Here is a 25,933-nt window from a genome sequence, read left to right as displayed (position 1 = left end):
TGTGTCAAACAATAAGGTCTGCACTGTAAAGTATGTCATAGAATCTGTCTGTCTGTCTGTCTGTCTGTCTGTCTGTCTGTCTGTCTGTCTGTCTGTCTGTCTGTCTGTCTGTCTGTCTGTCTGTATGTATGTATGTATGTATGTATGTATGTATGTATGTATGTATGTATGTATGTATGTATTGTTATGACAGAAACATGTGGTGAAGTCACCGACTTTATTTAATTAATTAATACAAATAAATAAGTCTTGGGCAATATTTAAAAAGATAGATATATTACAGTAGTGCTCATAGGTGGGATGGTACAAAACCCCTAAATTACAGTCAAGGACTTCAGAAAAAATATACACCGATGAGGGAGGAATGAGTTCATCTCTAGCTACAGGCTTGATGAAGTCTGAATCTTGCAGAATTCACAGCGTGCAGGTTGAAGTTAACACTAACATGGAATTTTAAGGTCCTGTGACATTTTTACCAAGATAACAATAAAAAGACTTTACCTATCTTCATCATTTGATGCACTCATTTCAGCAAAATACGAAGGCATTTCCCTGGGAAAAAATAGAAAGGAATACGTAACACAAAAGGAAACGTACAAAATATTGTTTCATATGTGTCAAACAATAAGGTACGGTCTGCACTGTAAATTGTGTCATATAATCTGTCTGTCTGTCTGTCTGTCTGTCTGTCTGTCTGTCTGTCTGTCTGTCTGTCTGTCTGTCTGTATGTATGTATGTATGTATGTATGTATGTATTGTTATGACACAAACATGTGGTGAAGTCACCGACTTTTTTTAATTAATTAATACAAATAAATAAGTCTTTGGCAATATTTAAAAAGATAGATATATTACAGTACTGTTCTTAGGTGGGATGGTACAAAACTCCTAAATTACAGTCTTCAAGGACTTCAGAAAAAATATACACCGATGAGGGAGGAATGAGTTCATCTCTTGCTACAGGCTTGATGAAGTCTGAATCGTGCAGAATTCACAGCGGGAAGGTTGAAGTGAACACTAACATGGAAATTTAAGGTCTTGTGACATTTTTACCAAGATAATAATGAAAAGACTTTACCTATCTTCATCACTTGATGTACTCATTTCAGTATAGTACGAAGCCATGTCCCTAGAAAAAAAATAGAAAAGAATACGTAACACAAAGGAAAACGTACAAAATATTGTTACGTACATGTCAAACAATAAGGTCTGTACTGTAAATTGTGTCACATAATATGTCTGTCTGTCTGTCTGTCTGTCTGTCTGTCTGTCAGGAAGGCCTATCATAAAATTCTAAGTCATTTTTATTGGCCTAGTCTCAGGCGACTGAAATGTTTAGTCTGAGATTGAGATTTTTCCTGTATGTTGAAGCTTTAGTATTTACTAAAAATATGTAAGTCGCTGGTCTTCTATTTTGCTTTGTCTTTGTCTTTCTTTTTCCTTTCTCTCTTCGCTCTCTGTCTTTCTTCCATGTCTAATTCTTTTTTTTTTCATTGCAATTCTTCTCTCTTTGTCTTTCTTCTATTTCTAATTTTTCCTGCCTTTCTCTCTCCGTCTTTCTTCCATTTCTAATTCTATTTTTAACATTTCGTTTTTTAATGTTATAATTGCTTAAGTTCTAGATGTGCCTGCATTTCTTGAGTTTTGGTTTCTATGGCGGACTTAGTCACATAATCATTTCAGGTGGATTCCTCAAATTGGCCTAAATTAATTAATTTTTTTGAGATATGGTACTGCATTTCCTTCTTATATGGATCTTTTAAATTCTACTTTAAGGAAATTGGCATGTGCAATTAGGCTGTCTTTTCTGAGCGGATCAAATGTGTCCTGATCAAGGTCCTCCATAAATTCTATTGGCTTGAATTCTGCCATAATGAAAATTCGCTGACTTCACAATACATGGTAGTTTGGTAAAGGCAGGCAAAATGTTGTCAAACAGCTAAAAATGTTTGGTTCCCGGACAAGCCCGCAGTTTTGATATGTGAGAAAAAACATGGTGAAGTAAACGAATTTCTTAAAAGTAGAATTTATTACAAAAAGAAAACATCACCAGTGAAGCCTGTTAACTTTTACAGTTTGTATTTTCTCCCTTGACTAAGTGATTAGTTTCATTTTGTAATAATTTTTATTTCTAAGAAATTCGCTTCTTTCACCGCTGTTTTTTCTCACGTAACAGTATGTACATACATACATACGTACGTACGTACATACATACATACATACATACATACATACATACATACATACATATATACATACAAACATACATACATACATACTGTCACGTAGCGTGGTTGTGATGTGGCTATCGTCGGGTACGTACACTGTGAACGGTGGGCGGTAGACGTAAAAGAGACGGCAACGATACACCGAAATATACTCTGAGTCGTAGTACTTTATTCAGCTGAGTAACGTAAGGTCACACGGTAAAACTTCTATGCCTCACACTAGTCTAGTACTTAGGCGTCTGTCTCGGTCAACGTCGTCTCGAGCGTCGCAACAGGTTCTCTACAGGTTCTACAGCTTCTACAGGTTCTACAGCTTCTACCAAGACGTGGTCCACCACAGTCAAACAGACTGGGCTTCACACAGAAGTCAGTACGTCAAAGTCTCAGATCGTCTACATCTCTGTACAGGAACACGTCAAGAACTGAAGTGAAGTGAAGTGAAGTGTCTCTCTGTCTAGAAAGTATACAACTTAAATCGTCTCTAAATCTGCATATTGTCATGCCTTTGGTATGCATCTATAATTAACTAAAGACAGTCGGTATACGTGCAAAGGACAGGAAGCTCGCTGTCATCAGTACATCTGTCAACATAACGCAGGAGGTCCTGCTTAAGCATCCGGTCGGTGTTAATGACTTAAGCTGTTGTTAAAACAATACATTCACTAAAGACGGACGAACAGTTACATCAAAGGTCACGAAAATAAACAAGGGAGTTTACTATAGGTCACTGTCGGTCATTCATTGTCAGTCATGCAAACTAAATTCAAGTCATAAAATATCATATAATATTAACTACCGAGTGGCTACATCACAATACATACATACATACATACATACATACATACATACATACATACGTACATAGTACACACACACATATATATATTTGTATATATATATATATATATATATATATATATATATATATATATATATATATATTTAAGCTATCTTTGTATACATATACTAATGTGAGCTAAAAATCAACGTTCTAACAAAGTATTCTCAGACACTTTGCACACACAACGCAAGAAACAACATATTTAAGTATTTGAACACACAAAACCAAAAGTATTCACAACTCTTTATTCGGTAAACGTGCCCCAGACCAGATGAATGTCATTTTCTCAAACACATTGCATTCCGTACATATTTTTAGTAAATACCAAGTCTGGACAAAATTAAGCAACAACCTCAGCCGAAAGCAGATAAAAACGAGATTTGGATACAACGTGCGACATATTGCCCGAGGTACAAGGCGAGTGCTATATGAAGTGTACAGTCACCTGCTGAGGGGTTTTATTATTTATTGCTTTACTGTTTGATATCAGCATGTGTATTTCGGGCGACAATTATTCTTTCCTAAGTGGTTTGCGTGACAGACATTCTGATATAACATATTAAATATTTTACGCAGATTATAAGTTGATCCCGACAAAAACGACACAGTTGTAGGCCAAATACCCGATCTTTCTTCTTACAAAACTTATCACAATGCGTCTTAGAAAGTTTGTTTATTGCACTTCACTATGTTTGCTGATGGATGGATTGAAACGAACAGATGAATATACAGACAGAAAGGTAATGATTTATGTCGAATCTTTATGCTAAAAGGGGCTGAAGATGTGAATTTTATTCCGAACGTACTTCGGTCTTCCTATTATATAATCAAACTACCACTTCACATGAAAAGATAGGGCAATGACTTTTGGGGGATCTTTACGTTCCAGTTGTATCCAATCGCCTTGCGGCTATTTTTACTTCATTCTATTATTTCAATATGTTCAAAAATGTCTTTGTTGTCATCTCGTACCTTTTGGAAAACGATTAGCCTAGTGTGCAGTGGAGGAAAATAGAGAACTATTGTTTGCGATGTATTTGATACAAGTAAAAGAATAACGAACTTGTGATTTTCGTACAGGTACGCATATTGAAGATGAAAAACATTTTCTTTTGTACTGTTATCTATATAGTGGTATCAGAGAAAGATCTTTTGAGAAAATCTGTAAAATTTACCGAAACGTTCACACCCTGCAACTTCTTGAGAAGATTGAACTTTTGATAACCGAAACCCTAGTTTTACTGACAAATTATATGAAGCTTTAATACAACAAAAGAAAGGAAACCTTGTATGAGTAAAATATACAGACCTTCTCACGTTATCAATGTATTTATATTTTTATTTTTTTATTTTTTTATTTGGTACTCTATTGCACCTCAGTGTCTTATACGCCCAATGGGCTAGATGTGGCAACAAATTACTCAGTGTATACCTAGCACATGTATTGTTCTATAATATGCCCACATAGGACACTGAAATAAAAACTACTACTACTACTACTACTACTACTACTACTAGAAATAAAAGAATTATGAAGTCTCCCTACTGACCCTCTACAAATTTTTAGAACTCGTCTCAAATCGCGGATTCAAATAGAATTTTTGCATCACAAACTTAATAATCAACTTGCCATTTTCAAGAACACTTGGACGACTAATGACGCCCTTTGTAGAGTCAATGATAATGGAGTCCTTGTCATTAATGATTTAATTTAACCCTGGTTTCTTTCATGTTCCTGTCTTTTTCCTGCACACATATAGATTGACAGTTCCTTGTTTCCTGGTCGTTGTCGGCTTTTAATCCATGGCACCGTACTCCTTACGGGATCTTCGGATCGGTTAAAAGTCTGATGGAGAGTCATACATACATGGCACCGTACTCCTCACGGGATCTTCGGATCGGTTAAAAGTCTGATGGAGGGTCATACATACACTTAACAACATAAGTTCTGTTATCTCAAGTAGGTAATGTTGAACTGTAACCCGAAACTAGACCCTCGCTTATCATCGATATCTGTCCACGTAGCTGTACCTAAAGTATCTTTCGTCACCGGGATTTCGTCTTTTGTTCTCACTGGTTTTGAATTTTTTCTGTACTTATATTGTATTTATTTGTAAATTCATTGTATTTCACGTGTTCTCCTTTTCCGTTTTCTCCTTTTTTGGAAACCGGTTTCCGTTTTCCGAATTTTAGTCCTTGTACAATTTTGTGTATATAGTGAATAAACGATGGTTTGAAAACTACTACTACTACTACTACTACTACGCATGTGTACACGTCGTGGTAGTGTGCTCTGAGTTTTGCTACAGTTTTGGAGTCCTTCAGTGTTTTCCGGACTTACATCGGTGTTTCATCTGATTTTGCTCCGGTTGTGGACTGCTGCTGTCAAGTTTTTTGTGTGTTTTAACTCTCGATTGAAGAGATTTTCACGGATTCCCTCAGTGGTTTCCGTGTGCTGTTTTCCTAGGCCAAGATGGCCGCGCCATTCATTGACAATGGACGCTTAGCTACGTTTGCCGGCCTCACGAGGAAACATGGTGTGAAGTGTGAATCCATGGAAGGAGTCTCTGTCGAAAAGTATCTACAAGCTATTTCAACGATTACTGGTCCACAGAATATCATCGCTGCTTCCAGAGTTTACGGTTCAGTTATCGTTTATTTCAATTCCGTTACTTGGGTGGAAAACGTGTGTGTCAATGGTTTCGAACTGAACGGTTACTCAATTAAGTTGAACCTGTTGTAAAACCAGCGACAAAAGTCATAGTGTCTGGCGTTCCACCTTTTATTCCGAATCATGTTATTGAAACCGAACTTCTTACATTTGGTAAACTTGTCAGTAAAATCAAAACGATTCCTCTCGGATGCAAGAGCGAACATTTAAAGCATGTAAGATCTTTCCGAAGACAAGCTCTGGTACTGATTGATGCTGACTTTCACGGTACATGGGAAGGACCTTTGACTGTAGAGTACGAAGGTAAAAGGTACAGAATTTATCTTTCAACGGAAGAAATGAAATGTTTCAAGTGCGGTCAAAAGGGACATGTTCAGCGTGACTGTCACAATCACCCAAAACGAACCATCTGCTACATTGCAAGAAAAAGACAATATCACTGTAATTAACAACGGTCAAATTGAAAGAGGTGTCAAAATTCCGACCAACAACGATGATTCTGCTCAACGTCCGATGGAACCAATCTGTGGTGATTCGTCGACTGTCTCCAATCAGGACAAAGTTGTTCAACAACGTGAAAATGAAAACACAAAGATGGATGACAATATTGATGGTCACAACGTCGCGGACATTTCTGGTGTAAACGTTATCGATACTCACAATAGCTCGCAACAGCCCAGTGATGACCATGGTAATGAAGAACAAGAAAGTATGGTTTGTAATAACGAAAATGACATTGTTCAACGTTAACCGTCTTCAAAAGTTGATCCAGAAACTGTCTTGAACACTGACGGAACGAACAACAATGGAATTTCAAAGGTAGATGATGTTGTTACTGATGATGAGAGGGTACGAACCCCTCCATCGCCTTTCCCCCTTCTCCGGACCTGTGTTTTACGCAAGCTTCGGAATCCTCAGTTTCTTCACCGGCTTGCACTCCTTCGCTTGTTCTTTCCGGACTTTCTGATTTCGTTCCGGATTCTCAGACATTGCAGAAAAGACCAATGCATCGATGAACATGGATATGTCTGCAGATGTTTCTCAGAGCATCTCATTCTCACCGCTTTCTACTCAAGGCATTGCAAGCCAGTCAACAGAAGACAGTTTGAAAGATTCATCGCAAAGAGAGACTGATGACACTGAATCTGTACTGTCGGACATTTCAGATTCTTCGTTTTTCCATGATCTATCGACTCAATCGATTGCAGATTTCTTGGAAAATACAAAGCACTCAAAGAAGTTTATTCAGGATTGTTTTGACTTTCATCCAAATTTGAAAGAGCTTGCGAAAATGTTGCTAGGATATCGCTCTTCACAGCCTGTGAACAGCGCAACGAGAGCTCGCATCTACAAACTGGTACGTAAAATCAAGGACTATATCAGAACTACTGGTAGGTCAACTGCGATTGAGTCTTCTCTTTAATTCATTTTCGTTATGTGGAAGCATCTCTCATTCCTGTTTACATGCATGGCTCTGTCCTGTGTAACGCTGAATGTTCGTGGGTGTCCAGACTCGATGAAACGCTTTCAAGTTTTTGATTTTCTCAAGCATACCAACCCGGCTTCTTGTTACCTTTTACAAGAAACTCACAGTATTCCCAGTGACGAAAAAGTATGGCCTTTGATTTGGAGAGGACGTTGCATTTTGTCACATGGTTCAGCAAACAGTGCAGGTGTTGCAATATTGTTTTCGCCCTCCTCTACAATTGATATCATTCGCACATCAGAACCAATTCCTGGACATTTACTGCACGTGCAAGCAAACGTTGATGGCAGCCTAGTCAACATTATTAATGTGTATGGACATACTACCTCCAATGAACGGTTGTGGTGTTTTACCAAGCTGAATGATCTACTATCAAGCTTAGATGTTGACAGTGTAATTATCCTTGGTGGAGACTTTAATTGTACTCTGAATGAAGAATTGGACAGAATCAATTGTAAGGAGTCTGACATGTGTGCAGTTCGCTATTTTACTAATTTAATTCACAAGTACAGGCTTGTTGACAGTTGGCGTCACTATCATGGGGACAGCCGTAATTACACCTGGCACAGAAATGACAAAAGGCTCGTCTTGACAGGATTTACATCAACAAGTGGATGAAATCACGCATCACAGTGGCTTCAATTCATCATTCTGCGCTCACGTTTTCTGATCATTCATTGGTAAAGTTAAGGGTGACACAGAAAGAAGTCAAACACCGCAACCCAATATGGTGTCTCAATACAAGCATCTTGAAGTATGAACTCTATAAAGATATCATTACGCATTTTTGGTTAAACTGGAGACAGCAACAGAATAAATATTGTGATTTGTGGACATGGTGGGAGATTGGAAAATGGAAAATCAACTTTTAACTCAGCAGTATTGTGCTTCAAACCAGTACAATCTGAAATGGGATAAATTGCGATTGGAAAAGGAAATTCGAGAACTTGAGAAAAGTTTACACGAAGATAAAAGTCTCTTGGATGAATACCAACAAAAGAAAGTTCTCTGGCTCAGTTGGTAGACCTGGAGAGCAGAGGTGCAGCAGTACGATCTCGTCACCAATTACTTACTCACAGTGATGTTTCGAACAGTTTCTTTATTGCACTTGAACGAGAAAGGGGAAGGTCAAAGCCAATTATACACATGAAACGTGCTGACGGATCAATAACGGAAAATCCTGATGAAATTCGTGACATTTTTTACAGTTTCTACAAGGATCTTTATTCTGCTGAACATGTTGACGTTGACGCCCAGTCTGCAATTCTCGACAATTTAGTGCAATTGAACGAGGAAGATCGTGATTACCTTGATGGTGAAATTACTCTTGATGAACTTACTTTTGCTGTTAAGCAACTTTCAACTGACCGTACTCCAGGTATGGATGGTTTGCCCAATGAATTTTACAAAACATTCTGGTCTATTATTGGTCAAGACCTTCATAAAGTTTTCATTGAATGTTTCCGTAATGATCAGCTTCCTATTTCTTGTCGGAGAGCAGTGCTAAGTCTTCACCCGAAAGCTGGAGACAACACTTTAGTCAAGAACTGGAGACCCATTAGCTTGTTATGTAGCGACTATAAAATTGTCACGAAAGCTCTGTCAATTCGTTTACGTAATGTTCTTTCAAAATAATTCATGTTGATCAGTCCTGCTCTATTCCAAATCGTCACATATTTGATAATGTGAATTTATTGCAAGATAGTATTTTCTATGCCAATGATACAAACTCACCTCTGGGTATTGTTGCTCTAGACCAGGAAAAGGCTTTTGACCGTGTCAGTCATGATTACCTTTTTAAAACTTTGTGTTCTTTTGGTTTGGCCCCCGCTTTATTAATTACATTAAAACTCTCTACACAGATATTCAGTCAGTTTTAAAGATAAATAGTTCCATTACCTCTCCATTTTCAATTAATCGTGGGATTCGTCAAGGTTGCTCTCTTTCTGGTCAACTTTATGTGATTGCCTTAGAACCATTTTTAGATAAAATTAGGAATAGCAGTAACATAAGGGGATTGATTATACCAGAAGCTCCTAGTCCTACATGCCTTTCTGCGTATGCCGACGATGTTGAAGCTTTTATTACTCGAGATGAAGATTTTAGTAACTTAAAGTCCACTCTTAAGTTATATGAAAATGCATCTAATGCAAAAGTTAACCTCAAGAAATCTGAAGGTCTCTGGGCTGGTAGTTGGCGTAATCGTACTGACACGCCATTAAATATCAAATGGAACTCAACAGGGTTAAAACTGCTCGGTGTGTATGTTGGTAACTCAAATAATTATTGTCAGAAAAATGGTCTGAATTAGTGAACATCACTGAAAACAAGGTGAAATTTTGTCGTCTTTTGCACCTGGCATGTCTTACAGAGGTCGTGTTTTAGTCATTAATCAGCTCATTGCATCAAAATTACTTCACAGATTGACTTGTACAACTCCCGATGTTCAAACTTTTTCTTACCTTCAAACCCTTTTTCTGAGATTTTTCTGGCAAGGACGTCATTGGATTCCTTCAGAAACACTGTATTTACCTCTCATTCAAGGTGGCCAAGGCCTTATTCATCTTAAAACTCGTTGTATTTCTTTACGTCTCAGTTACATTCAAAAGTATTTGTATCAGGATGTTCATCATCCGTCGTATTATTTCACAGATTTTTATTTTAGAAGAGTTGGTGGTCTCAATTATGACAAACAGTTACTTCTCACGACTGACATTGATTTTGGGAATACTGCTATTCCTGCTTTTCATCGTGATTTATTACATTGTTGGAATTCTGTTGACAAAATTCGTAAAGGAATCCCATTGAGTGTTCCTGACATTCTTAAAGAGCCTCTTTTTCAAAACCCACTCATTATGCATCCCGTTCATAAGTCTCCTTTTACTGTTCCAGCCTTTGTCAACGCTCAAGTTACCACTATAGGTGATCTTTTCAATACTGTGGAAAATCGTTGGTTAACTTCTTCAGATTTGTGTGATAGAGTTGCGATTCATTCACAGCGTATTATTTCTATGTCTTTACAATGCGTTTACAAGGCTATTCCTATTCGTTTGAAATCCGTCATTGAAAATCATTTTTGTAACAACAATCCAAACAATGCGCCAGATACTGTGTATTCTTTTCAGCTGCAACATTCTACAGAGCACAATTATTTTCTGTGTAAAATAGAAAAAGGTGCAATTTACAAGTACTTGATAATGGCTCATCATTATGCATGTTTACCAGACAGATTAGACACCATCTGGAGGGACATTTTGAGCATTCCACATTCCATCAAACCAAACTTTGTTTCATGTTATTGTGATCTCATCATAAAGAAAGAAGGGGATTTACAATGGCGCATTATGCACGGAGCCTATCAAACTAGTTCTTTTTTGTTCCGTGCTGGTTTTCGTTCAGATGCAAACTGTTCTCTCTGTAATGACATTGATTCACTTTTACATACTTTCCTTGAGTGTCCAAACATTCAACCGCTTCTAGGTGTTATTTCCACTATAACATCTCGTTTAGTTTTACCTGGACAAGCTGTAAACATTGCATGGTTTTTCATTAATCCTCCTGTTAAAAACTCTGTATTTATTCATAGACGTGCAATGTCTCTTTTTATTTACCTTTCTACAATGGCTAAGTTGTGTATACATTTAGCAAGAAGAAATGTGTTTAGAAACCAGGGTCCTGTTGATCCTTTGGACATATTTAAAAGCAAGATTTTCACCAGATTGAGACTTGAATTTGAATATCATCGTCTCAATGAAAATTTACATTCTTTTAATATTACTTGGGCTTTTGATGATATTCTTTGTGACACACATGATGGTCAACTCAATTTTCACATTTAAGATACTACCCTGCTTTTGTGCATCGCCAGGTTGTGTCATCTTTGAAATATTATGTGATAGGTTTAAGATATGTCTTTCTTGCTGACATTTACTGTTGTCATTCATGACGTGTTCTGTTCAATGCCGACCAGCACTTTATAGTGATTTTATTTTATTTGTATCTTATATTTCTTTTGGTTCCGTGAAATGTAAAATTTCTTTTTACAGTTTTAGTATGTAGGGACCTATGTGAAATAAAGATATTTGAAAAAACTACTACTACTACTACTTCTTCTACTACTACTACTACTACTACTACTACTACTACTACTACTACTACTACTACTACTACTACGCATGTGTACACGTCGTGGTAGTGTGCTTTGAGTTTTGCTACAGTTTTTGAGTCCTTCAGTGTTTACCGGACTTACATCGGTGTTTCATCTGATTTTGCTCCGGTTGTGGACTGCTGCTGTCAAGTTTTTTGTGTGTTTCAACTTTCGATTGAATAGATTTTTGCGCATTCCCTCAGTGGTTTCCGTGTGCGGTTTCCTAGGCCAAGATGGCCGCGCCATTCATTGACAATGGACGCTTAGCTACGTTTGCCGGCCTCACGAGGAAACATGGTGTGAAATGTGAATCCATGGAAGGAGTCTCTGTCGAAAAGTATCTACAAGCTATTTCAACGATTACTGGTCCACAGAATATCATCGCTGCTTCCAGAGTTTACGGTTCAGTTATCGTTTATTTCAATTCCGTTACTTGGGTGGAAAACGTGTGTGTCAATGGTTTCGAACTGAACGGTTACTCAATTCAAGTTGAACCTGTTGTAAAACCAGCGACAAAAGTCATAGTGTCTGGCGTTCCACCTTTTATTCCGAATCATGTTATTGACACCGAACTTCTTACATTTGGTAATCTTGTCAGTAAAATCAAAACGATTCCTCTCGGATGCAAGAGCGAACATTTAAAGCATGTAAGATCTTTCCGAAGACAATCTTTGGTACTGATTGATGCCGACTTTCACGGTACATGGGAAGGACCTTTGACTGTAGAGTACGAAGCTAAAAGGTACAGAATTTATCATTCAACGGAAGAAATGAAATGTTTCAAGTGCGGTCAAAAGGGACATGTTCAGCGTGACTGTCAACAATCACCCCAAAACGAACCATCTGCTGCATTGCAAGAAAAAGACAATATCACTGTAATTAACAACGGTCAAATTGAAAGAGGTGTCAAAATTCCGACCAACAACGATGATTCTGCTCAACGTCTGATGGAACCAATCTGTGGTGATTCGTCGACTGTCTCCAATCCGGACAAAGTTGTTCAACAACGTGAAAATGAAAACACAACGATGGATGACACTATTGATGGTCATAACGTCGCGGACATTTCCGGTGTAAACGTTATCGATACTCACAATAGCTCGCAACAGCCCAGTGATGGCCATGGTAATGAAGAACAAGAAAGTATGGTAATAACGAAAGTGACATTGTTCAACGTTAACCGTCTTCAAAAGTTGATCCAGAAACTGTCTTGAACACTGACGGAACGAACGACAATGGAATTTCAAAGGTAGATGATATTGTTACTGATGATGAGAGGGTACGAACCCCTCCATCGCCTTTCCCTCCTTCTCCGGACCTGTGTTTTACGCAAGCTTCGGAATCCTCAGTTTCTTCACCGGCTTGCACTCCTTCACTTGTTCTTTCCGGACTTTCTGATTTCGTTCCGGATTCTCAAGATATTGCAGAAAAGACCAATGCATCGATGAACCTGGATATGTCTGCAGATGTTTCTCAGAGCATCTCATCCTCACCGCTTTCTACTCAAGGCATTGCAAGCCAGTCAACAGAAGACAGTTTGAAAGATTCATCGCAAAGAGAGACTGATGACACTGAATCTGTGCTGTCGGACATTTCAGATTCTTCGTTTTTTCATGATCTATCGACTCAATTGATTGCAGATTTCTTGGAAAATACAAAGCACTCAAAGAAGTTTATCAGGATTGTTTTGACTTTCATCCAAATTTGAAAGAACTTGCAAAAATGTTGCTGGGATATCGCTCTTCACAGCCTGTGAACAGCGCAACGAGAGCTCGCATCTACAAACAGGTACGTAAAATAAAGGACTATATCAGAACTACTGGTAGGTCAACTGCGATTGAGTCTTCACTTTAATTCATTTTCGTTATGTGGAAGCATCTCTCATTCCTGTTTACATGCATGGCTCTGTCCTGTGTAACGCTGAATGTTCGTGGGTGTCCAGACTCGATGAAACGCTTTCAAGTTTTTGATTTTCTCAAGCATACCAACCCGGCTTCTTGTTACCTTTTACAACAAACTCACAGTATTCCAGTGACGAAAAAGTATGGCCTTTGATTTGGAGAGGACGTTGCATTTTGTCACATGGTTCAGCAAACGGTGCAGGTGTTGCAATATTGTTTTCGCCCTCCTCTACAATTGATATCATTCGCACATCAGAACCAATTCCTGGACATTTACTGCACGTGCAAGCAAACGTTGATGGCAGCCTAGTCAACATTATTAATGTGTATGGACATACTACCTCCAATGAACGGTTGTGGTGTTTTACCAAGCTGAATGATCTACTATCAAGCTTAGATGTTGACAGTGTAATTATCCTTGGTGGAGACTTTAATTGTACTCTAAATGAAGAATTGGACAGAATCAATTGTAAGGAGTCTGACATGTGTGCAGTTCGCTATTTTACTAATTTAATTCACAAGTACAGGCTTGTTGACAGTTGGCGTCACTATCATGGGGACAGCCGTAATTACACCTGGCACAGAAATGACAAAAAGGCTCGTCTTGACAGGATTTACATCAACAAGTGGATGAAATCACGCATCACGGTGGCTTCAATTCATCATTCTGCGCTCACGTTTTCTGATCATTCATTGGTAAAGTTAAGGGTAACACAGAAAGAAGTCAAACACCGCAACCCAATATGGTGTCTCAATACAAGCATCTTTAAGCATGAACTGTATAAAGATATCATTACGCATTTTTGGTTAAACTGGAGACAGCAACAGAATAAATACTGTGATTTGTGGACATGGTGGGAGATTGGAAAATGGAAAATCAAACTTTTAACTCAGCAGTATTGTGCTTCAAACCAGTACAACCTGAAATGGGATAAATTGCGATTGGAAAAGAAAATTCGAGAACTTGAGAAACGTTTACACGAAGATAAAAGTCTCTTGGATACATACCAACAAAAGAAAAGTTCTCTGGCTCAGTTGGTAGACCTGGAGAGCAGAGGTGCAGCAGTACGATCTCGTCATCAATTACTTACTCACAGTGATGTTTCGAACAGATTCTTTTTTGCACTTGAACGAGAGAGGGGAAGGTCAAAGCCAATTATAGACATGAAACGTGCTGACGGATCAATAACGGAAAATCCTGATGAAATTCGTGACATTTTTTACAGTTTCTACAAGGATCTTTATTCTGCTGAACATGTTGACGTTGACGCTCAGTCTGCAATTCTTGACAATTTGGTGCAACTGAACGAGGAAGATCGTGATTACCTTGATGGTGAAATTACTCTTGATGAACTTACTTTTGCTGTTAAGCAACTTTCAACTGACCGTACTCCAGGTATGGATGGTTTGCCCAATGAATTTTACAAAACATTCTGGTCTATTATTGGTCAAGACCTTCATAAAGTTTTCATTGAATGTTTCCGTAATGATCAGCTTCCTATTTCTTGTCGGAGAGCAGTGCTAAGTCTTCACCCGAAAGCTGGAGACAACACTTTAGTCAAGAACTGGAGACCCATTAGCTTGTTATGTAGCGACTATAAAATTGTCACGAAAGCTCTCTCAATTCGTTTACGTAATGTCCTTACCAAAATAATTCATGTTGATCAGTCCTGCTCTATTCCAAATCGTCACATATTTGATAATGTGAATTTATTGCAAGATAGTATTTTCTATGCCAATGACTCAAACTCACCTCTGGGTATTGTTGCTCTAGACCAGGAAAAGGCTTTTGACCGTGTCAGTCATGATTACCTTTTTAAAACTTTGTGTTCTTTTGGTTTTGGCCCCCGCTTTATTAATTACATTAAAACACTCTACACAGATATTCAGTCAGTTTTAAAGATAAATAGTTCCATTACCTCTCCAATTTCAATTAATCGTGGGATTCATCAAGGTTGCTCTCTTTCTGGTCAACTTTATGTGATTGCCTTAGAACCATTTTTAGATAAAATTAGGAATAGCAGTAACATAAGGGGATTGATAATACCAGAAGCTCCTAGTCCTACATGCCTTTCTACGTATGCCGACGATGTTGAAGCTTTTATTACTCGAGATGAAGATTTTAGTAACTTAAAGTCCACTCTCAAGTTATATGAAAATGCATCTAATGCAAAAGTTAACCTCAAGAAATCTGAAGGTCTCTGGGCTGGTAGTTGGGGAAATCGTACTGACACGCCATTAAATATCAAATGGAACTCAACAGGGTTAAAACTGCTCGGTGTGTATGTTGGTAACTCAAATAATTATTGTCAGAAAAATTGGTCTGAATTAGTGAACATGAAAACTGAAACCTGAAAACAAGGTGAAATTTTGGTCGTCTTTTGCACCTGGCATGTCTTACAGAGGTCGTGTTTTGGTCATTAATCAGCTTATTGCATCAAAATTACTTCACAGATTGACTTGTACAACTCCCGATGTTCAAACTTTTTCTTACCTTCAAACCCTTTTTCTGAGATTTTTCTTGCAAGGACGTCATTGGATTCCTTCAGAAACACTGTATTTACCTCTCATTCAAGGTGGCCAAGGCCTTATTCATCTTAAAGCTCGTTATATTTCTTTACGTCTCAGTTACATTCTAAAGTATTTGTATCTGACAATAATTAAGGATGTTCATCATCCGTCGTATTATTTCACAGATTTTTATTTTAGAAGAGTTGGTGGTCTCAATTATGACAAACAGTTACTTCTCACGACTGACATTGATTTTGGTAATGCTGCTATTCCTGCTTTTCATCGTGATTTATTACATTGTTGGAATTCTGTTGACAAAATTCGTAAAGGAATCCCACTGAGTAGTCCTGACATTCTTAAAGAGCCTCTTTTTCAAAACCCACTCATTATGCATCCCGTTCATAAGTCTCCTTTTACTGTACCAGCCTTTGTCAATGCTCAAGTTACAACTATAGGTGATCTTTTCAATACTGTGGAAAATCGTTGGTTAACTTCTTCAGATTTGTGTGATAGAGTTGCGATTAATTCACAACGTATTATTTCTATATCTTTACAATGCGTTTACAAGGCTATTCCTATTCGTTTGAAATCCGTCATTGAAAATAATTTTTGTAACAACAATCCAAACAATGCGCCAGATACTGTGTAAACTTTTCAGCTGCAACATTCTTCAGAGCACAATTATTTTCTGTATAAAATAGAAAAAGGTGCAATTTACAAGTACTTGATAATGGTTCATCATTATGCATGTTTACCAGACAGATTAGACACCATCTGGAGGGACATTTTGAGCATTCCACATTCCATCAAACCAAACTTTGCTTCATGTTATTGTGATCTCATCATAAAGAAAGAAGGAAATTTACAATGGCGCATTATGCACGAAGCCTATCAAACTAGTTCTTTTTTGTTCCATGCTGGTTTCCGTTCAGATGCCAACTGTTCTCTCTGTAATGACATTGATTCACTTTTACATACTTTCCTTGAGTGTCCAAACATTCAACCGCTTCTAGGTGTTATTTCCACTATAACATCTCGTTTAGTTTTACCTGGGCAAGCTGTAAACATTGCATGGTTTTTCATTAATCCTCCTGTTAAAAACTCTGTATTTATTCATAGACGTGCAATGTCTCTTTTTATTTACCTTTCTACAATGGCTAAGTTGTGTATGCATTTAGCAAGAAGAAATGTGTTTAGAAACCAGGGTCCTGTTGATCCTTTGGACATATTTAAAAGCAAGATTTTCACCAGATTGAGAGTTGAATTTGAATATCATCGTCTCAATGAAAATTTACATTCTTTTAATATTACTTGCGCTTTTGATGATATTCTATGTTACACTCATGATGGTCAACTCAATTTTCACATTTAAGAATCTTCCCTGCTTTTGTGCATCGCTGGCTTGTGTCATCTTTGAAATATTATGTGATAGGTTTGAGATATGTCTTTCTTGCTGACATTTACTTTTGTCATTCACGAAGTTTTCTGTTCAATGCCGACCATCACTTTGTAGTGATTTTCTTTTATTTGTATTTTATATTTCCTTTGGTTCCTTGAAATGTAAAAATTTCCTTTTACAGTTTTAGTATGTAGGGACCTATGTGAAATAAAGATATTTGAAAAACTACTACTACTACTACTACTACTACTACTACTACTACTACTACTACTACTATCCCATCATAAAGAAAGAAGGGGATTTACAATGGCGCATTGTGCACAGAGCCTATCAAACTAGTTCTTTTTTGTTCCATGCTGGTTTTCGTTCAGATGCAAACTGTTCTCTCTGTAATGACATTGATTCACTTTTACATACTTTCCTTGAGTGTCCAAACATTCAACCGCTTCTAGGTGTTATTTCCACTATAACATCTCGTTTAGTAGTACCTGGGCAAGCTGTAAACATTGCATGGTTTTTCATTAATCCTCCTGTTAAAAACTCTGTATTTATTCATAGACGTGCAATGTCTCTTTTTATTTACCTTTCTACAATGGCTAAGTTGTGTATACATTTAGCAAGAAGAAATGTGTTTAGAAACCAGGGTCCTGTTGATCCTTTGGACATATTTAAAAGCAAGATTTTCACCAGATTGAGACTTGAATTTGAATATCATCGTCTCAATGAAAATTTACATTCTTTTAATATTACTTGGGCTTTTGATGATATTCTATGTGACACTCATGATGGTCAACTCAATTTTCACATTTAAGATACTTCCCTGCTTTTGTGCATCGCCAGGTTGTGTCATCTTTGAAATATTATGTGATAGATTTAAGATATGTCTTTCTTGCTGACATTTACTGTTGTCATTCATGTCGTTTTCTGTTCAATGCCGTCCATCACTTTATAGTGATTTTCTTTTATTTGTATCTTATATTTCTTTTGGTTCCTTGAAATGTAAAATTTCTTTTTACAGTTTTAGTATGTAGGGACCTATGTGAAATAAAGATATTTGAAAAACCACTACTACTACTACTACTACTACTACTACTACTACTACTACTACTACTTCTACTACAACCTCGATTATTACCGTTCATAGTGAAAGGTCGTCGAGACATAGAGTTAAAGCCCTTTTAAGTCTTCAAAGAAACCTTTTTAGAATCTTATACCTAGACGTTACATATAGACAAGCTCCCCCTCCGTCGTCTGCTGTCGTAAATTTACATCAGATATGCAGAAGTTATTTGCATACAATACATGAAAAGTCATCATATCACCCCTTTTCATATATTTCGTTATCAGGATAGTCTTACATCGTTAGGTCAATGACATTATTTACGGCCTTGTTTATGAGTTCTGCTTGTAGGTGAAAGGTAACTAGTGAACGACCTTTTGATATATGCAACGACAATAGCAAAGTTATCATATTGATGCTAAAGGGAGCAACCTTTGTAACAATGTGAATTTGCTTTTGAAAGAGGGTTATGGATTAAAGTACCACAAACAATTCTTGTTGATGACCGATGAAGTTTGGAATGCGACAATCTAATGATGAAATTTTTATTTTAACGTTCACCAAAACAAGAAACATTGCTAAGACAGGTAGTTTGAAGATTACAGAATACAGAATATTGCTACGGTGGGGACAGCGCATGCGTGACTCCAAGGCGTTTCGTAGGTACGTCGGTTCTGTAAGAAGTTCGATTTTGAAGACCAAAGCGATTCGCACTAGGTTTTCCAATCAAACTGAGGCAATCGTCAAGGTAAAGTGGACAGAGTAGTGTGTTTAAATCTTCTATCGTGGACTAGAGTTGAAATGTCAAAATTGTCTTGAAGTTGGTCACGAAAAAAGAAACTGTAAAACCCAAGTAAAGTGCAAACGATGTCAGAAAGTTGGGCATAAGCACTATGAATGTGAGATGAGGAAGGAAATCAACCCAGTAGACGCTGAGGAAGACGTCCAAAGTCAATCGGAAACAGACAGTAACGAAGAGGAATCAGATGACACAGAGTCTACAAAACACAGCATTCCGAAGAAAACAAAACCAAGACAAAGAACTCTGTCGGGATTTCTTCTTGGTCATAGACAAGGTACAGCAGAGGCTGGTAACCAGTCTGATTCACAGGAAAAAGGGAAGTCTATGAAAAGAAAACTGGAAAGTACATCGACGTGTATTACACCCACTACATACGCATCAGATAACGAAGTTGAAGAAAAGTGAAAATCTTCTGACATTCTGAAGCAACCAGCAAACAAGTTCATCAAAAAATGAAGGTAAAACACAAAGTTCCACTCAGAAAAGAAGAAAGAAAAAGAAAAGCAAAGTAAAGAAAGGAAAACATGTGTAAACAAATATACATAGTTTACTATGTTACTCTGAATGACAGTTATTCACCTTCTTAGCTTAAATGTAAGAGGTTTAAGAAATCAACAGAAAAGACAACAAATCTTTAAATGGTGTTATGATCAAAAGCTGATATTGTATTCCTTCAAGAAACGTATTGGGACGAGACAATTGTTGGACAACAGGTGGGGAAAGAGTGGTTTGGTCAAGTGTATTGTTCATACGGAACAAACCATAGCAAAGGTGTTAGTATTTTGATCAGTAAAAATATCGACCTTGTGGTGTTAAATGTTAAACAATGTGAAGATGGCAGAAAATTACTATTACATGTTGAATGTGACGGTATGCCTTTCACAATAGTAAATGTTTATGCACCCAACGAGGTGAAAAACAGAGAAAAATTTTTTGCTAAATTTAAAACTTGGGTAAGACGTAACATGGAAGCGGAAGACAATCTATTGATTGGAGGAGATTTTAACTCTGTATTTAATCCCAAGATTGATAAACTGGGTACAAAATCCCAGGCTACGCAGCCAGGAAAATTTGTGAATATTTTGAAAACGATGAATTTATGTGATGTGTGGAGAGAATTAAATCCACAAAGAAAGCAATTTACATGGAGACAAATATCTCTGGTTATTGCAAGTAGACTTGACTATTGGTTGATTTCATCAGACTTACTGCCAAACGTATAGTCATCAGATATACGCCCTGCTGTTAGATCAGATCATAATGCCGTGTCCCTAAAACTCTGCCTTTACAAGTGTGTAAAAGGGCCTGGATATTGGAAGTTAAATACAGAGTGGTTAAAAGAAAAAGACTACCTTAAATGTATAAAAAAGGTTATCGATCAAACGATTAAAGAATGTCAAAATCTTAAGGATAGTGGTAAGACTTTAGACCTGATTTAAAATTCGTGTTAGAGAAGAGTCGATGAATTGTGCAAGAATGAGGTCAAGAAAACAGAAGAAAAGAGAAATAATTATTCAAAACGAAATCTTAGAGGTAGAACACATAATAAGCGAAATGCACGGACCCAAAGAAAACAGCACCTTAAAACTCAAATATAGTGACTTAAAAAGGGAATTAGACCAAATTTATGTAAGAAAATTACGAGGGGGCCCAAATAAGATCTAGGGTGTGATATTATGAAGAAGGTGAAAGAAATAGTAAGTATGTTTTAGGGTTAGAAAAGAAAAATTATAGAAGAAAGCAAATAGATAAACTGAAAGTAGATGATAAAATTATAGTTAAACAGGAAGAAATTATACAAACAGAAAGACAATTTTATCAATCCCTGTATACCTCAACAAAAGTTGATAAGTCACAAATATTAACGTATTTGGACGAGATTAATTTAGAGAGGGTTTTAAATAAAAATGAGGCACAAAAGTGTGATGGACCTATTTTAGAGGATGAATGCATTAAAGCAATTAAAAGGATGAAAAGCAATAGGTCTCCAGGATTCGACGGTTTACTTGTTGAATTCTATCGCACTTTCTGGCAAGATCTTACAGATATAATAGTTAAGTCATTTAATGAAAGCTTCCATAACGGATGTCTTTCAGATTCACAAAGAAAAAGTGTAAAATGCCTACTGTATAAAAAGGGTTCGCCACTAGACTTACACAATTGGCGTCCAATTTCACTTCTAAATCATGACTATAAAATACTATCCACAGTACTAGCAATGAGAATGAAAACTGTAATGCCTTTAATAATAGATAGAGATCAAGTTGGATACATAAAAGGAAGATTTATCGGGGAAGATATACGCATAATACAGGATGTGATTACACATATAAATAAGGAAAACCTTGGTGGTGCAATTCTGTTTCTTGATTTCTTTAAAGCATTTGATTCAGTAGAACACTCATTCTTATTCGCTATTATGCAAAAATTTGGTTTTGGAAATCATTTTGTAAGATGGATAAAAACTATATATAGTAATCCCGTTGGTTTCATTATAAATAATGGATGGATGTCAAGTAATATCAGTATTGAAAGAGGTGTACGACAGGGACGCCCGTTATCAGCACTTTTATTTTTATTGGTTGAGGAAATCATAGCCTCTATAATAAGGCAAGATAAAGAAATACATGGTGTCAAAGTAAAGCAGCAGATGAGAAACGAAGAAATCAAGATAACACAAATGGCAGATGACATGCAAATTTACATAACAAATGAAGAGTCATTGAAGAGACTGTTAAATCTTATCGATGAGTATGGTAAATTCTCTGGGCTAAGATTAAATAGAAATAAAACAGAGGGGTTGAAATTAGGTAGTTGGATAAAGAAGAATCTGCATCATATATCATGGCCAAATAAACCAATTAAAGCACTGAGAATATATTTTGGGAACTGTAAGAATGAAGTAAACAAATTAAATTGGGAAACTGCAATTGAAAAAATTGATTATATGTTGAATTCGTGGAAAAGCAGAAGAATGTCACTCTTCGGAAAAATAACTGTAATAAAAAGTGTTGCACTGTCAAAAATTTCTTACTTGCTGCCAGTGTTGATACTCCTGATAACATAATAAATAAATTAAATTCAATTTTTTTTTAGTTTTTTATGGGATGGAAAAATAGGAAAAGTAAGAAGAGATATTGTAATTAGCAGTTTTGAAAAAGAAGGATTAAAAATGATTGATGTGGCTTCACACATTAAAGCTTTGAAATGTTCATGGGTATCTCGCTTATGCGACGACACCTTTGCTTCTTGGAAAGTACTACCGTGTTATTGGTTTAATGATATCGGTAATTTTCCACTTGTATTTCTATATAATGTGAACAAAAGGGTTTTAAAGCAAATGGTAGTTTCTGTACCCCCCCCCCTTTTATAGAGAAATGATAATGTATTGGTATGAAATAAATGTGTTTAACGATCCTGGTCTTAATCTCAATGAGATTGGAAACCAGGTTATTATGGGTAACAAAACTATTTCAGACAAAGGAAAAGCTTTGTATTTTCAAGAATGGATTGAGTCTAGAATTATCCATGTGGCTGATCTATTTTTTAATGGAAATTTTATATCTGAACGACAAATTCTAGATAAACTGAGTAATAAGAGCAACTGGGTAGTACAGTATAAAGTATTAAAAGAAGCAATTCCAAAGGCGTGGGTCAAAATAATGATTAGTAATAACACAAAACTGGTGGTTAATAAATTGAGACCTGTTATACTTAAATCAGACAAAAATGGAAAATATAAGGATTTATTCAACTTTAAATGTTCAGATTTTTATTGGGCATTAGTAGAAAAGAAAATCACAAAATCCTATGCCCCATTAATTTGGGAAAATATATGTCAAGAAAAAATAAACTGGAAGAAACTATGGAAAATGAAAGTAAAGAATACAAAACCTCGCAAAATTGCACAATTTAATTACGTATTATTGTACAATAAGATACCTCATAAGTGTAATTTATCTAAATGGAAAATTGTAGACACTTATTTATGTAACCGCTGTAAAGTAACTGACGACTGCAAACATTTTCTATTTGAATGTGCAGAAGTTGTTCCTTTTTGGAAGCAGTTTAATAATGCTGTCAATAAGGCCTTCGATATCAATATTGTATTAAATTAGAGTAATATCATTGTAGGATATTAGATATCTTTCCAATGCTTCATGATTATTAATGTTTTGATCATTGTGGCAACTTTTGCTGTGTATAAAGCAAGATGTACAAACATGAAGCTCATAAATAGGTATTTAACTGAAGAGCTTTCGATTTTGAAAACATTGTACAAAAAACAGAGAACAGTTATGTTAGAATTTCGTCATTTAATGTAAATAAGCAAATGGGAAAGTAAATAAATAAATAAATAAATAAATAAATGTAAAAAAAACTCCAGAATATTGCTATGTCAACGACATTTGCTGCTTGACTATGACACATTCCGAGCTTGGCTTACATTCACAAGAAACATCAAGAAACTCCAATATAATATGCTATGTTATAATGATTACTCTGACGTAACATATTACATATTTTACGCAGGTTATTCATATTATCCTGACAAAAACGACACAGTTGTAGGCCAAATACCCGATCATTCTTCGTACAAAACTTATCACAGTGCGTCTTAGAATGTTTGTGTATTGCACTCTACTATGTTTGCGGATGGATGGGTTGAAACGAACAGATGAATATACAGACAGAAGGGTAATGATTTATGTCGAGTCTTTATGCACAAAGGGGATGAAAATGTGAATTTTATTCCGAAAGTACTTCGGTCTTCCTATTATATAGCCAAACTACCACTTCACCTGAAAAGATAGGGCACAGGATTTTTGGGGGATCCTTACGTTCCAGTTGTGTCCAATCGCTTTGCGGCTATTTTTACTTCATTTTATTATTTCATTATTTTTGAAAATGTCTTTGTTGTCATCTCGTACCTTTTGGAAAGCGATTAGTTTCGTATGCAGTGGAGCAAAATAGGGAACTATCGTTTGTAATGTATTTGATACAAGTCAAACGATACTTCAACCTCGATTATTATAAGCGTTCACAGTGGAAGGTTTCCGAGACATAGATTTTAAGCCCAAGTCTTGAAAGAAAACTTTTTATTTCTTATACCTAGACGTTACAAAATGCCAAGCTCCCCTCCTTCGCCTGCTGTCGTAAATTTACATCAGATATGCAATAGTTATTTGCATACAATACATGAAAAGTCATCATGCCACCCCCTTCATCCGTTATCAGGAAGTCTTACACTGTTACGTCAATAACATTATTTACGACCTTGTTTATGTTTTCAGCTTACAGGCGAAAGGTAACTAGTGAACGACCTTTTAATTTATGTAACGACAATAGCAAAGTTATCATATTGATGCTAAAGGGGGCAACCTTTGTAACATTGTGAATTTGCTTCTGAAAGAGGGTTTGGATTAAAGTACCACAAACAATTCTTGTTGATGACAGAAAAAGTTTGGAATGGGACAATCTAATGATGAAATATTTATTTAACGTTCACCAAAACAAGAAAAATGGCTAAGACAGGTAATTTGAAGATTACACTTTTGCATTTTGTTTTAAAAAGGATCATTTAAAAAGAAAACCCGAATGTTGATTGAGGGTGCATGTCCATGGTGTAACGCATATAGTTAGTGCAAAACTGTGCACGCTAATCGAAAGAGAGTTGAATCACCCGTGCACGCGTTTTCAACAGCCAGAAATTTGTGGTGTGTGAAACAGCGACCGCCTTTTACGAGAATTAGAGTAACTATCGACGATTTAACTTGATATCAATGGGGAGTGTTAGCTACGATGACTGCTCTTAGAGAGGTTTAGTTTCACATAATTACGCGTACACAAGGGCAACGTGGTGGCGTAAAAATATCCCTGCTAAGGTGTGAATTTTCGGTTGTGGGTTCCCGATGATTTTGCTACATCCTTTCTCGGGAGCATGAAATTCGAGTACTATTTACATTATTTGTGTCTTAAGGTGACTGCTATTGTTTCTTAAAAGTCACACTACCTTTACATTACAAGTCCGATTGTCTTTAATACAGTCACCGTGAAGTTTGAAGATTTGTTTGAGTTATGTGGTATAAAGTGGAGTGAGACAACAACATTTCCTTCATGAAGGGAAATCATAACGAGTACATACTTTCTTGTGGTGGTAGAAACTCTACAGAATATTCCTCCGTCAATGACATTTGCTGCTTGACTATGACACATTCCGAGCTTGGCTTACGTTCACAAGAAACATCAAGAAACTTAGAAAATAATGATCGTGCGTTATAATGACCCGTACGAAAGCTACCAGGTTGTGACAAGATAATGGTGCAAGTTTGCGACATTATTTGTCTTACAACTTTGTTACCAGGAGGTTACTAGGATGGTATTCAAGGTTGGCATTCATTGTTGGCATGGGAATGGCTAGAACTGGTGCCAACTTTGTCAGAAGCTTGTAGACTTAATTACCTTGTCTGAACCCTGGAGACTCCCCCTTATCGCTTATGGCAATCTTTGTACATAGATTGGATAATATTACATAACAGCTTTACATATCATACTCCCCCCCTTTCCATTAATTTGGGGATAATATCAATATTCCTGCAGGCATTTTAGCAGTATATTGAACCATCACAAGTGCATCCTCATCTTCTTTCCTTCACCAAACTAGTGGTGATGGTTATACTTGCGCATTAATACTGCACAGGTGTATGCATAAGTATGTCTGAAAAGTCTTACCACTTAGTGTCACTCATACATTCCACAACAGTCTAGTACAAGTTCTTAATAATGAACCAGATAAGACCTAATGTAGGATGAAAGAACTTATTTATTGCTAAAATGAAAAGGAATAGCAGTGGACGTGAATAACACTACAAAAATGAGAGACAAAG

General features: G+C 36.6%; 1 long non-coding RNA gene across 1 annotated transcript in view; it reads right to left on the bottom strand.

The window, feature by feature from the left end:
- Positions 1-496: 496 nt before the first annotated feature.
- The window catches only part of LOC139132652 (uncharacterized), a 43,481-nt gene continuing 18,044 nt past the window's right edge, over positions 497-25,933 (bottom strand). Inside the window, exons 2-3 of the long non-coding RNA XR_011552389.1 lie at positions 1,079-1,129; positions 497-552 (exon numbers count right to left, since the gene is read on the bottom strand). This is a non-coding gene — a long non-coding RNA (uncharacterized lncRNA). The remainder of the gene's footprint in view (positions 553-1,078; positions 1,130-25,933) is intronic.

Source organism: Ptychodera flava, chromosome 1 (genome assembly GCF_041260155.1).
Source record: "Ptychodera flava strain L36383 chromosome 1, AS_Pfla_20210202, whole genome shotgun sequence".
NCBI lineage: Eukaryota > Metazoa > Hemichordata > Enteropneusta > Ptychoderidae > Ptychodera > Ptychodera flava.
This window is presented reverse-complemented; position numbering and strand designations above follow the sequence as displayed.